This window comes from Coturnix japonica, chromosome 1, assembly GCF_054131305.1.
Source record: "Coturnix japonica strain WE chromosome 1, WE-NBRP24, whole genome shotgun sequence".
NCBI lineage: Eukaryota > Metazoa > Chordata > Aves > Galliformes > Phasianidae > Coturnix > Coturnix japonica.
In genome coordinates, this window is record NC_140663.1 from 25,706,418 (window position 1) to 25,720,963 (window position 14,546).

General features: G+C 41.0%; 1 protein-coding gene across 15 annotated transcripts in view; it reads left to right on the forward strand.

Moving 5' to 3' along the window:
• The first annotated feature begins 7,929 nt into the window (after nt 1-7,929).
• The window catches only part of CNTN1 (contactin 1), a 225,682-nt gene continuing 219,065 nt past the window's right edge, over nt 7,930-14,546 (forward strand). For 9 of the 15 annotated variants that reach the window (XM_085536143.1, XM_085536159.1, XM_085536147.1 and 6 more), the window contains exon 1: nt 7,930-8,021. The gene's annotated coding sequence lies outside the window, so the exon portion shown is untranslated. Of the gene's footprint in view, nt 8,124-8,757; nt 8,894-14,546 lie in introns of those variants that run through there. The other 6 variants (XM_085536184.1, XM_085536156.1, XM_085536165.1 and 3 more) reach the window with 3 other exon arrangements.

Below are 14,546 nucleotides of genomic sequence, written 5' to 3' on the forward strand. Positions count from 1 at the left end.
TTTCTTTTTTTTAATTAGAAAATCAGTTTTAACGAAAATACTGGAATAAGACAGGCTGTCATTTTTCAGCTAGAAATGAGGTGAAGTGCTCCTGCCTTCTCAGTTGTTTTCTTCTTTAAAATGTTTGAAAATATAAAAATCTGGTAATGAATATATAATCCCAGACACATCATGAACTTTTTAACAATTTGTCTGGTGTGCCCAAGGGAAGATATCCTGTACTTTTCAGTATAAGTGGTTGTCCTAATCTAAAATAATAATCAGTGCACAACAGTCATGTATGAAGCATTATTAATCAGTGGACTCTTCTTCATCTAAAAAAAAATACTGATCCTGATTTTACATATTAATTCTGTTTTTAATATAATCTTCCTCCAAGATTTATCTGCTGTTATCAGCTGTTCTTAGCTCTTTCTAGAAGCTGCTAGTCAACACTATTGTGTATCCAATGTTGTGGTGTGGATACTGCTGTGCTTTGACATCAACGCACCGGGTAGAATTTATCTGAGGAGATGAGGATATTTGCTGTGCAGATCTCCCCATCTCAGCTATTTCTCTAGCCTGGCTGGGCCTAATCAGTGGAGAGAAAGAAGCACTTGGGTTTATCTCACCCTATTATTGACATCTAAATGAAGTCAAATGAGCAGAATCTTAAAACTGCCTAGTTATATCCATTCACTATGCATGAAGATTACAATGAATGCTGCAGCTGAAAATATTTATGCTGAAGATGTGAGTAGGTAAATAAGATGAATCTGACCACTGCCTTTATATTTTCATCAGCTCTCTCAGTTTCATAATTCACAGGTTATGCTATGGTTGAGCTGATATGGTACAAGGAAGAGCAACAAAGTAACCACAGCCTATTTTGCAATGCTTTCTTTTTGAAGGAAGTAGGCGTTTCAGTAATCATTTACTTAATACAGAGTATTACAGGTGCAATAATTTTTACAGCCTCCAAACATCATAATGTCATGGTCTGGAGAACCTAAAAAAAATACTTAAGACTGTTTTATTGTTATTTAAGGCCTTTGCTACAAGAAAATATTATAGTTTTGATTTAGACACCAGTAAGACAATCAGTCACAGGACTGAAGTGACTTTAAAGAGATCACCTAGTGCAGCCAAGAGGCAGGACCATCTGTAGAAGGATTACTCGTGATTTTCAAAAAGCTCCCAAGATAAAGTCCTCAGACTATGAGTACCTAAACCACTGCTTTCTTGTAATTTACAGCCATTACTTGTCTCCTCTGTTATGGGCTTTAGGAACAGGTGAATCTCTTATTTATTATTTATTTACTTGATTGCCATCAGGTTATCATCTAGTTCTCATTCCTCTAGGCTAAACAAAATCATTCAATCCAGTTTTTCCATATGGCACAGTGACTCTTCTCAGCACATGTGCTATCTCTGTCCAAATTTGCAGCACGTCCCTTTGCTGTTGTGTCTGAAATTTTGCAGCTTTGCTTAGTTCTTTATAAATGACAATGTTGTGGTTTTTGTTTGTACATCAGTGCAACACCATTTCTCGTGCTCATGAATCCTTTCCTAGAGGACAGTTCATAAGCCAGCTAAATCCCACTCCTGTACTTACCTACTCGATAGAATCTCTGCTTTTCAATATTCTGTTTTGAACTAAAACTTGTCCTGCCAAATTAACTTCTTTCTATTAAACTGTCTTGAAACTTAGTAAGCTGTGTGTCTCTTCTACCTCTCTGTCACCAATGAAAACATTGAACTATGCCATTTCAGGACAGGTCCTTGATAAAACATCTCTTAGAGCACCTCTTCATTCTGACCCTGATTCAGTGCCAATTACGCTAGATATGCTCTTCAACCACTTGTAGTCAGGCAATAGCATTTTTTTGTCTAAGCCATCTTGCCCAGTTTGCTTTAGGTCTGTTATGTGAAACCTTAAAAAATGCCTAGTATTTGACATCTACTGCCTTTTATCTCTTAGGCTGTTTTGTAAGAGATTACCCTGGACTGATACAATTTGTTCCTGACATATCTGCAGAGAAGCAGATGTGGGATTTAAGTGCCACCTAACTGTCATTTCTGATGCTTAAGATCCACATCCTCAAAACTCATAATTCGAAAAACCTGAATTCTCTGGCTTCTATGTTCTCTCTAGGAAGTGTGTATTTTGCTAAGTTCGGTCTGCAACCCAAAATTTAGTCCTTATATTCCAATAGGCTTAAGGGTCTCTTAAGCCGAGCCCTGCAAATAAAGATTTAATGTGAGAGATATGAAGAAGAAATTACACTGCTCGCCTAAGACTGAGACATTCAAGTTCTGGTCATAGTTCAGAACTGTTTCTGTATTTTCCACAGAACACTGCTGGAAACAAACAGACAAAACCCTACAGATAGTATCAGGCTGAACTTAAATCTCCCTTTCTAAACAAGCCTTTTAACAGAGGAATTGTGTGCACTGCAGTGTAATGATCCAGCATGTTGCAGTTAGTCACTAAAATGTTAGGGACAAAGGAGACACTAATTGTGAAGTGTAATTGTCTTTTCACCCCTCTCCCCATTGAGTTACAGCATCTGTTAAAGATAATCTCTTCTAATTCACAGATAACATTTTTAATTCCATGATAAATGTTATCTTTCATCGATACCTAGAAGAAAAAGGAATCAGAATACATATAGCTTACAGCTACAATACACGACTTGCATATAAAACTGCCCTTTGCATTAAATTTAATAATTGATTTTATTAAGCAATGTTATTTACAGTACCATTGATTCTCTAAATTCTGTTTTCACAAGCACAATTCAGCAAGACCTGGACGGACCGGGGAGCTGGGCATCAATAAAACAGATAAGGTTTAACAAGAGCAAGTGTACAGTCTTGCACCTGGGAAGGAATTACTGCAAGTATAGTATAGGTTGGGACATGACTTGTGGGAGAGGAGCTCTGTGGAGAAGGACTGGGGAGTCCTGGTGGACAACAGATTGGCCATGGGTCAGCAGTGTGCCCTGGTGGTCAAGAAAGCCAATGGGCTCCTAGAGTGCATTAGAAGGAGTGTGGCCATCACGTCAAGGGAGCTGATCCTTCTCCTCTCTACTCTGCCCTGGTCAGGCCTGACCTGGAGCTAGTAGCTAAGTAGTATATAGACATATAAACAAGTTGTATTTATTTATAGATATATATGGAAACTGACCGTAAATTCCATGGTAAACTTTCAATGCTATTTCTTCAACCTTGGCACTAGAAAGAATAATATTCCATACACTGGAACAGAGATCCAGACTGCTCAAAAGTTGAGTTATCTCTATTCACTGCAGACAGCTAGTGAAAGAAGTGAGTATGAAGGACAAGAATTAGTTGTTTCCCTACAACTCTTTGTCATTACTTCTATCTCTTCATGTTTTCAATTAACTGAGTTAATTCATTAAAATAAATTCAGCAAAATTATTTGTAAAGTATCTTACAAATAGTAAAAAGGGTGGAGAAAACTTTGAAATGTGAGCTCTATAAAGTATGCATTTTGTTACATCTCCCATTCTTTACTTCTTTGCTTTTGTGTCCTTTAAGAAGCAAAAAACATCTGGCTTGAAAAAGAATGAGTGAAAAATGTATAATCTTTTGAAGTGGAAGTTCCTGCTCTTTGAAGTTTAAAGATTAGCCATTTTTAGATGATCGTGACTGCTGGGCAACCAATTTATGTCAGCCCCATGAGAATTCTTTAAATTAAGTTTAGCAGCGCATTGCTGAGAAGATTAAAGACTTTTTTGGTGTTGTAAAAGAAAAAACGGTACTGGATGAAATTTAGGACATCTTAGTTCTTTTTGTTACTTTTTTTCTGATTAAATCTGTTCTAAAATAAGTCATACATGGCATTTATGTGTGTATACCTGTATAGTGGTATGCATATGTGCATGTATCTATGTCAATTACATCCCTTCTATCCACACACAGTCAAAGTGAGGTGCTGGTCTCCGTAAACATTCAGCAACCACCACTGAATGTCAATGGGAGCTAGTTTTCCATATGGTAGAATTACATGACATACCTTTGTTTCATGCACACTTCCATGTCTGATGTCATTTTGTCAGACTGCCCTTCTGCTGCCATCTGTTACATGACAACAAAACGGAATGGGACGTTGTCAGGAAGGTTCAACCATTGCTGACATGCCCCAAACATCCACTTATAGCACTGCTGGCCAACATAATAAAATAGGGGGCATTACTTTTGAAGCAGCCATCACATTTTATGATCTTATACACCTTGAAGAATGAGACATGGATTCATAGAAAAAAACGTAATGATCTCATGTAAGGGCTTGGGTAATGATTAAGAGAAGGGTGATAAAACTAAGGTGATAATTCTTGAAGACTTGAATTGCAACTTTAGTAATTACTAGTGTCCTATTTGCATAGTACCTATGTATATAGCCAGCTCTGTATATACGTAAAGAAAATGGAGATGTCTTCTGAATGAGTAGAACTGTCAACAGCTGAAGACTTTTCTATTCATGACATGGTCATCTCTCACTGGGACTAAATGAGTAAATGTTGGCATTAATAGGTATTATTCTCCATGAGAAACAGCCAATATAGCTGTTTAGCAATATTACTATTTTTAATGTATATTTATTTCCATTAATTTTAGCTTTCTCCTTTGTTTTTGTGTTGAAAGGCTGTAGGTAAGTGCAGGTAAGCAGCTATGGCATCTAGCGATAGGCATCAGTGGAAAATGTATGTAGGTACAGTATTCCATTAAAAGAAATGGTTAGATAAGTTGTTTCTCATTAAATTTACCCAATTTTGTCATTTTGCATCCTCATAATTCTCTGAATCGTTTTCCCAAAACATTTGGGTCTTGAAAGAGATTAAGTACGGGAAATAATAACCTGAATGATTACACAACAGCCTACTGGAAGTAGTGCTGTAAGATACAGAAGCTAACTTGAACTGTAGGTTTTGCTGTATGCCATAATTTAAGGCCTATAATGAAAATGACCTTTCTGACATTCTTTATTCACTTTGGAGAGTTTGGAATTCAACAAGGGTAACGTTCACCTCTGCAGTGGCTGACTCCAAAACTTCAACTTTTGTATGAAAAATTTTATATCATTGGAACAATTTTGCACCGTTTGGAAGCAATGAAAAGGAATTTCCATGCACAAGCTTTATGGTTCAGATGTGGTCAGAGTTCAAATTACCTCCGCAAATACTCACCTGGAATAAAATAAGAGGAAAAAATAGTGAATAACTGTAGAACTGTAGATGTATTGCATTGTTAGCCTTCTTATGGTCACATAAGCTGCAGCGAGGTATTTCAAAGAGGGCATTCAAGACGTTTTAATGTGTTTCCTTCAGCTGCACCACAGCAGTGGGACGAAAGGTTAAATAATTGTTTCTTTTGTGAAATTGCAGGTTAGAACGTGGTTTTCATTTTTTTTCCTTTTAGTAGTAGTCCAAGCACTGGAGCATGGAGCAACATATGGTCATTTCTGTATGTTTACAAGCAAAGCCCTTTTTCAAATAAACAGCCATTAGCAAAACAATAGGCGCTTCTAATCTTATTAATCCTCTGAAAGATTGCTGAGACTGGTAGGGTTGCCTAAAGCTCACGCTGGCCTGAGTCTCCATCTTATCGTAATAATGGAAATCTGTTGTCTTTGCTTCATATTCCCCTGCCGACCCTTCCTCTCCTTGTGGATGCTGTGAGTGTTTGCTGCAGCATATATGAAGCAAGGTCAGTGGCTGCTGTTCCTCTGTGGGAGCTGCTGGCTGCCTCTCTGCCTTTTTGCTATGTATGGTTGGATCCTGAACGACTTCTGCCTCTTTCCAGGAAGCAAATTCAGGAATCAAATGCCAAGGGATTAAGGTATGTGTATAAGTTACAAACTTGCCTTACGAACGGAGTAACAGGCAGCTGATGCTTACAAATGCACAGTGTTGAATCCAATCCATTTCTGCTTTTTGCATGTTTTCTGTTTCTGTTTTGCTTTGCTGAGTGTCTGGCTCTACTAAAGGATGCTGGAATCAAGCGAGGGGAGAGGCAGGGATGTTCTGTGCAGCGCAGAGACACCCACTGGTATATTTAAGCAAAAAATTACCCTGGCTCAAAACGCATGTGACAGCCATCTTAACTTCTGGCAATGAAACTGAAACCTGAATTCACTGAGTGTTATGGAAAAACATCCTTCAGAGGGTATCCTAAATATTTAACATACTGCAGCAGTATGAAGCTGCCTGTGTTGTAGCTCTGAGAGGAACCAGCACTCCCTTCAGCAAATCTTCACCGTAAAGTTGACTTTCATATTTTAGTGCTTCTAGCTGCAAAATGCACCCTAAGGCTGTTTTGGAACCAAGAGCCATTCATAGCAGTCCTAAAACTGCTCTAAATTTTGCTAGGGGCTGAGATGGTTTTATGGTCCTCACTGTACGGAGGCAGATAAGGTCTCTAAAAGCTGGGGCTCAGATGAAGTCTCTACCAGAGTTTCAGCGCTTATTAATATTTTAATGCCTTCTGCTTTGTTAATATATACTGATTGCCAATATGTATAATCCAATCTTGCTCCCCTCGTATGACCTGCTGTATTTTAATGCTCATTTTTCCTTCATGTTTAGTGCTACCCTTGTTGCTCTTTGGTGTGCAAAAATTTCCCTTGGTTCCTATTGATTGCAAAGCACACACACAGAGCAGTAGCTCTCCTCTGCTTTACATGTTTGTGTACACATCCAGCGCTCAGCACCGGATTAAGACACAGGAATTAAAGACCCAGCCCTAAATCTCCAACTCTGGAATGATTAAATGGGAATCTGCTGGGGGGTATTTTTATGAACTATCATTTTATTCCCTGAACAACAAGCTTCTGACCCATGTGCTTCTGGGAGTTATGATCCCATTTTAATTGTCCTATCGGTGTTTTCTGTGATCTGCAGTCTGTAAAGACACGAGGTTGGTGGTGTCTCCTTTAGGGGAGTGAGTTTCACAGAATCACAGAATTATCAAGGTTGGAAAAGACCTAGAAGATCATCTAGTCCAACCATTACCAATACTTCCTGGCTAAATCATATTCCTCAACACAACATCCAAATGTTTATTGAACACTCCCATGGTCGGTGACTCCACCACCTCCCTGGGCAGTGCATTCCAATGCCTGACTACCCTTTCCGAGAAGTAATACTTCCTAATGTCCAGCCTGAATCTCCCCTGGCACAGCTTAAAACCATTCCCTCTAGTTCTGTCACTGATTACACGAGAGAAGAGGCCAACCCCCAGCTCACTACAACCCCCCTTCAGGAAGTTATAGAGAGCAATAAGGTCTCCCCTGAGTTTGAATCCTTTCAGACAAGCAGGGATTGAGAGGACGGATGAATGAAGCAACCCTGGCTATTTCCTCCTATGCCTCTGTCATGCAGATGTGCCAGTGCTTGTGTATATAGTTTACTGATCACAGAGAAAGTAGACAGAAGCAAGTTAGTATTTATGAATGTAATAGAGATGTGCTCCCATTCTGGGGGTGGCTGTCAGGTAGAACCTAATGCCTGTACCTGCTTTACTGTACTGTAGTGTACTGATGCTGAAGGGCATCCTCTTGTTGCCAGCCCCAATCCACCACTTGGCCTTTTCTTACCAACTGATAGAAGGCTCTTAATTTCCACACTAAATGGGGTATAAGTGGCTGTCAGTACCCCAGTATACTTAAAGCTCTTGCAGCTGTTTTACCTGTACCTTGTCAGTACCTCCATTAGGCGGGACCTTCTTCCAGGTCCTTGTTCCACACAGCAGCTTCACCCCGCGCTCAGCTCCATCTCTCCTCACTCAGCTCCATCTCCATCTCTCCTCACTCACCGCCCACCCCACGCTCACAGTGACATCACCCGCGTCCAATCATCCTCCGCCGCGCCCCGCTCGGTCCCGCCGGCTCGGCACGCTCGGCGGTTGGTGCTGGAAGGGGGGGCTGAGGGGGGCGGCTGTCAGCCGAGCCGAGCCGAGCCGTGCTGTGCCGGGAAGCCTCTGGGTGGCAGCCCGGCTGTCACGGCAGCGCTACGCAGGTAGGCACGGCTGTCACCGCAGCGGGACCCTCCCCCGTTCCGCGCTACGGGGCTCGGCTGTGGGGATGGGAGCGGTGAGCCGGCATCGCGACAACTTTCCCGGTGCGCCCGGGGGCGGTGGTGAGGCGGCGGGGTGAAGGGCAAGGGCGGCATCTCCCCGCAGCGGAGCGGGATGGAGGGTAGAGCGGGGCGATGCCGCCGCAGTCGCGGTGCCCTCGGGCGGGCGGCGGGGCGGGGCGGGCGGGTGCCGCAGACGCATCGTGCCCGCTGCGGTTCGGTCGGCGAGCAGCTGCACCGCTCGTTTTCTCTTGGAGTGGATATAACGCCGTCTCACTTCGTTTCCCCCCTCCCCATGTGAAGCGCTAATTGCGCATCTTTTTTGTGCCACTTTCCCGCGAGCTGCAGTAATTGCAGCTGGCTCCAGTGACACACGCGGGTGAGAGGAGAAACGCCGCTGCTGGGCTCTGCTCGAGGCGTCTGAGCGGCTCAGCATCATCGGGAGCCGCGGCCGCTCGGCGGAGCTCTGCGAGCTTCTGCTCTCCGCCCCACCGCAGATGGTCTGTGCCGTTAATCAGCCAAGCTGCGTTTAATAATTCCACCTATGGGCTGAGAACGGGTCTGATGTTAGAACGCATTAAAACAAAATCTTAAAATGTCGTAGGGTTTTACAGACAAGCCGTTACGTAATCGATGTGTGTACAACGTAGGCAAAAATTGCCTACAAATGAAGCCACGTGTGCAGAGGTGGCTCCGGGAAAGGAGGTGCTGACCGATAGACTTCACTTAGTGTCAGTCGTTCGTGCAAATTACTCTTAAAGCAGATAAAATGACGGAGGAGTTGAAACAGCACGAGCACAGGGGCGAGCGTACAGGTCTGTATGTCAGGATGATCTTTTGTCCCATCTTATGTGACTTATTGCCAATAGTTGGCAGAAGAACTTTCTCTAATGCTGCAGAAACCTAATGTTAGTGTCGATTTCTTGCATGTTTATTTGTTTATATCCGAATGCTCACTATCTCTATCTGCATCATTTGATACATTCTTATATTTGTGTTTAGTGATAGCTGACAATGAATCAAAATACCTTATCCATCCCTAAATTATTCAGAACGTAAATATAAACAGTTAAGGAAAAGACTGACCTTTCCCACATTTGTATTCTCTGCAGTTCTGTTCTAAACCACCCAGGGAGGTGGTAGAGCCACCATCCGTGGCAGTGTTGAAGAAGCGTCTGGATAGGGAGCTAGGAGACATGGTTTAGGAGTTTCCTGTAGGTATGGTAAAGGGAGGACAGTTGGATTAGATGATCTAATAGGTCCTTTCCAACCTTGTGATTCTATGATTTTATGAAACCAGCAAGAGATGTTAGTTTTCATTTCAGACTGACACCAGAAAGTAATTCAACTTCTTTACAGCTGCATGGTTATGCAAGAAATGGGTTGATCTCACTGGACATTAAACCCTGTACACCTAGTACAGCCTGGAGAAGAGGAGGCTCAGGGGAGACCTTATAGCTCTCTATAATTTCCTGAAGGGAGGCTGTAGTGAGCTGGGGGTTGGCCTCTTCTCTCGTGTAATCAGTGACAGAACTAGAGGGAATGGTTTTAAGCTGTGCCAGGGGAGATTCAGGCTGGACATTAGGAAGTATTACTTCTTGGAAAGGGTGGTCAGGCATTGGAATGCACTGCCCAGGGAGGTGGTGGAGTCACCAACCATGGGAGTGTTCAAGAAACGTTTGGATGTGGTGTTGAGGGATATGATTTAACTGAGAAGTATTGGTAATGGTTGGACTAGATGATCTTCTCGGCCTTTTCCAACCTTGATAATTCTGTGATTCTAGTAGAAGAAGCCCTAGATCATGGTTACCCAAACTTTTGACTTGCTTGGGCAGTACTGAGCAAACAGGAGTTGCCTTGAGATGCATATAAAATATATAATATTTTTCAGTGTATTTAAGTAACAAAGCTGATTTTTGATGTGTTTTTAAATTAAAACTTAAAAACTGGCAGCAGCAAAAATGTACAACTGGTGGGATGTTTGACCTTGGTTTTGTGGAACATCTGTCTGCTTTAATGGAAGCAGTTGCCATTCCTAGAGACTTCTTAAGGTGTTCATCAGGTTTTTGATGAAATATTATTCTTCCCATACTTCATCCTTGATAATAATTGTTCACAAGTGTACGTACTGCCCAAAAGCAGTGACGTGAACAAGGCATGGCTGTGAAGCAAGGCATATTTTTCTCAGTTAAGAGGGGGCTTACAAAAGTCTGGTAGAGACATGACCATGTTTTTCTTTGAGTTGAAGGTCTGACTGCAACTTCATACATTCTGTATTAAAGTTTGCAAGTAACTTATTTATGTTGGCTGAAAATGAAGTTGGAAAGAATCATTTTTTTGTGGGGTTTTTTGTGTTTTTGTTTTGAAATTTGGAACAGTATTCTCAAATTTCTTTATCAAAATGGTAAGCATGGCTGCGTATTCTTCAGTGTTCACAGGTCTGTGTTTAGCCAGTGTATCAAAATGAATGAAATTATTTGCCATAGTTCAAGCTTGCTGTAATTTAAACTTCATTTCAAACATGGTTATTGTCTGAAACATAGCACAGATAAGGTGATTTTCACCTTGCAGATGCACTCATTTAAATGAGTGGTCAAGTCCAGCAAAAATGCTGAATCTATTAGCCATTTTGAATCCCTTCATTCTGGTACAAGATTTGCTGTCACATTGCAAGCCATTGAGTTTTTTTAGCATTTCATCCCAACTTATGCACCTTCCTTCAGAAAAGTAAATGATGAACCCGTAATCTACATCCATACTTCTGAGGAACTTGTAGAATTGGCGATGATTCAGTCCCTTGGACTTCATGAATTTCAGAGCTTTCATGATGATTTGCATGGCATTCTCCACTCTTAAAGTTCTGCACATAAATTTTCTTGCTGCCAGTGCAGTGATATTTCATCAAACATGAGTTACTGGGGGGAATTGCATCATCTTCTATCAATTTTATAAGTTCCTCCTTTTTACCGACCAGTCTGGAGAAGTCTCTGAGGGAACCTTATAGTCGCCTTCTAGTACCTGAAGGGGCCTACAAGAAAGCTGGGGAGGAACTTTTTATAATGGCAGGTAGCGACAGAAGGAGGGGAAATGGCTTTAAACTGAACGAGTGTAGATTTAGGAATTAGGAAGAAATTCTTTGCTGTGAGGGTGGTGAGATGCTGTAATAAGTTGATCAGTAAGGTTGTGAATGCTCCCACCCTGGAAGCAGTCAAGGCCAGGCTGGATGGGGTTGTGAGCAACCTGGTCTAGTGGGAAGTGTCCCTGCCTATATCAGTGGGGTTGGAGCTAGATGATCTTAAAGGTCCCTTCCAACCCAAAGTGTCCTATGATTCCTTGATATGCATCAAATTTGGCAGCATGTTTGTGCATACAGTGTCTTTTCAGATTGTAATTTTTGAAAACAGACATGATTTCCTTGCAGATTAAGCATAGTGCTATGTTATTTGTCAGCACTATGCTGTGCCCTCGTGTCCTGGTGCTGGGCTGGGCCGCTTGGTGGGGCAGAGCTTACAACATGATGATGCATTGCGTGCAGGTTGGGCATGACTACTCTAGATTATTAAGATTATGGAACAGAGAACTGAACAGTGGCGTCCTGAGTATGTCCCTGATAGAATCTGCATGATCGCATGCTATTATTTTTTTCCTACAGGAGCCCTGCCTCATTCAGTGCACAAGGTGGATGGAGCTCACCTAACACAGTTCAGTCTTTGTTTATCTTTCATATTGATCGATACCTGAGCACATGATTTATTTTCTCTTTCACATAGCTCTGTTTTGAAGACAGAATGGATAACATCTGTATAGGCTGTGCTTATGTGCTTATCGTTATGTGATCAGGATACCTCACAGTTTTTACTTTAGCAAATTCTATGTAAGGTGACAAACGACATTTACAGATGGTGATCAGAGGGTTAGGTTAAAAGCATTCACTATTAAACAACCTTACTTCTGTATATTTGCTCAACTTCAACTGCCACTGTTTTTACTGACAGTCCTGAGTGCTCCACACATAGAATTTCAGAATGACTTAGTCTGGAAAAGAAAGACCTTAAAGACCATCCAGTTTCCACCCTCCTGATGTTAGCAGGGTTACTGCTTACTAGAACAAGCTGCACAGGGCCCCATCCAGCCTGACTTAGATGCCTCTAGGGATGCGATATCCACTTCTTTGGGAAGCCTGTGCCAGTGCCTTACCACCCTCTTAGTGAAAAAATTCCTCCTAATGTGTAACCTTAATCTCTCCTTTTTTAGTTTAAAAGCATTCTGCCTTGTTCTGTCATTGTCTGCTTCTGTAACAAGTCAGTCTTCCTCCTGTTTATAACTTCCAGTCAAGCACTGGAAGGCTGCAATGAGGTCTCCCCAAAGCCTTCCCTTCTCCAGACTGAACAGACTGAACAATAAGTGGAGGCAAATTTAAAAAATAATAAAAATAAAAATCAAACAGAGAAAGTGTAGAAAACATTCAACTTTCAAAGTAAATTTCATACGTTTCCTGATGTGTTACTGCATTGGTCTAGACTCTCCTGTTTCCATACACATTTGCAGCAGTTTACCAGACTCTGGTCTTAATTCTTACTCGTCTTTGTAGCTCAGTGGACTTTGTTTGTACTGAAACATCGCAGTACTTATTTCCAAAAAGTTGGTTAATTTTAGGTTCATTTTTAGAGACACAAGAAAACTTGTAGCATTTACTTAATGCCTGCCTATGTTGATGGCTTGAAAACAGGCCTTATGAGGAGTGTCTAAGGGATCTGGGATTGTTCAGTGTAGAGAAGAGGAGGCCCAGGGGAGACCTCATTGCTCTCCATAACTACCAGAGGGAGGTTGTAGTGAGCAGGGGCTCGGCCTCTTCTCTTGTGTAACTGGTGATGGGCCTAGAGGGAATGGCTTCAAGCTGCGCCAGGGGAGGTTCAGGCTGGTTGTTCGGAAATGCTGCTTCTCTGGAAGAGTGGTCAGCAGTGGAATGGGCTGCTCAGGGAGGTGATGGAGTCACTGACTCTGGTGGTGTTCAAGGAACATTTGGACGTTGTGTTGAGGGACATGGTTTAGTGAGAACTATTGGTGATGGGTGTATGGTTGGACTGGATGATCTTGTAGGTCTTTTCCAATCTGTGTGATTCTGTGACTCTGTGAAAACATAGTAATGATTTTTGAGGTGTTTTGACTCTTTTGCTGAATGAAAGGAAGGATTTTTTTTCTTTATTGTTATGTTTTAAAACTGAGCTCTGCACATTTTCCAGTGTAGTTCATTAATTAGGGTTAATTCACCCTATTGAATTTTGTGGGTTTCTGGGGTGGCAGATTAAATATCTTATGAATTAGGGTTTGGTGTTGATTTTTTTAGGGTTTGTTAATATGTTGTGGTTTGTTTGTTTGTTTGTTTGTTTTTTTAGTTTGATGTTGAATATTCTATTGTTTTATTATTGCTACTTTAGTGAAATTCATAACAAAAGTGCATTGTAAGCCTTTTGTTGGGTTGAAATCTGAATAAAATTGTATCTGACTGAGTTAGCACTGCACCACAGTATTTTGTTTACATAAGCAAGTTGTTTGAATGTGATGAAAATGCCACTTGCGGTGATTAATCTGAAATGGGGGGGTGTGGAGTTGTAGTTTGCATCGTAAATTGAATATTGTAATTCTCGTCAGAGTATATAAAAAAACAGTTGAATATGTATAGAGTCTTCTTAAAGCTTGTATGAGCAGTGCGGTGTTGAAATGAAGAATTACAAATATTTGACAAGGTCTTTGCTTGTAGTTATGTAATGTTTCCTTTTATAATGGACGTATATTGGCCAGATCATGTGTTGTTTCTCGGCAGTGGCGCTACTGTGTCGTGTGTGGGTCATAATTTAGTCATGAGATAAGCGTTCTTTTTATAGTTTTTCTGGAAACATCCTACTTTACCCAGGACAATTTGATTTTCTCCAGCTTAGTAAAAAAAAAAAATTGAACACAAGAATACCTGTAAATTGCTGATGACTTTTGGTCAAGGCAGTAATCAATGTTGAGAAGCTTCTACATGAATTCATTGCTTGTGCAGTTTTTGCTTGCAATTGTTTTTCTATCCAAGATAATTGAATTAATGCACTTCAGTTTAACAACACTTAAATTTCATTTGTTTGTAAAGATAGAGGAAAGGTGATGGTATCTTTATTTATAAGTAGTGATAACTCTTCCCTTTCATTGGAAGAAAGGATTTTATTATTAAAGCTACTTTTCCACAGTATGAAACTGGTATTATTCAAACAGAATCTTGTACACTTAATCTTCTCATACAGAATTCAGATATTTAAAACAAACACTGGAACAGGCTTTTAATGCTGTCTTAATGTTGTTACTTGTTAATGTGTGAATCTTTCTGACAGTGGTGTTTGCTGAATGAAGGAGGTAATTTAGGGCCCTTTCTCAAGCAGAGGGATGGAACAAAAGAAGAATGACTACTTCTAACACATTAGCTTTAGC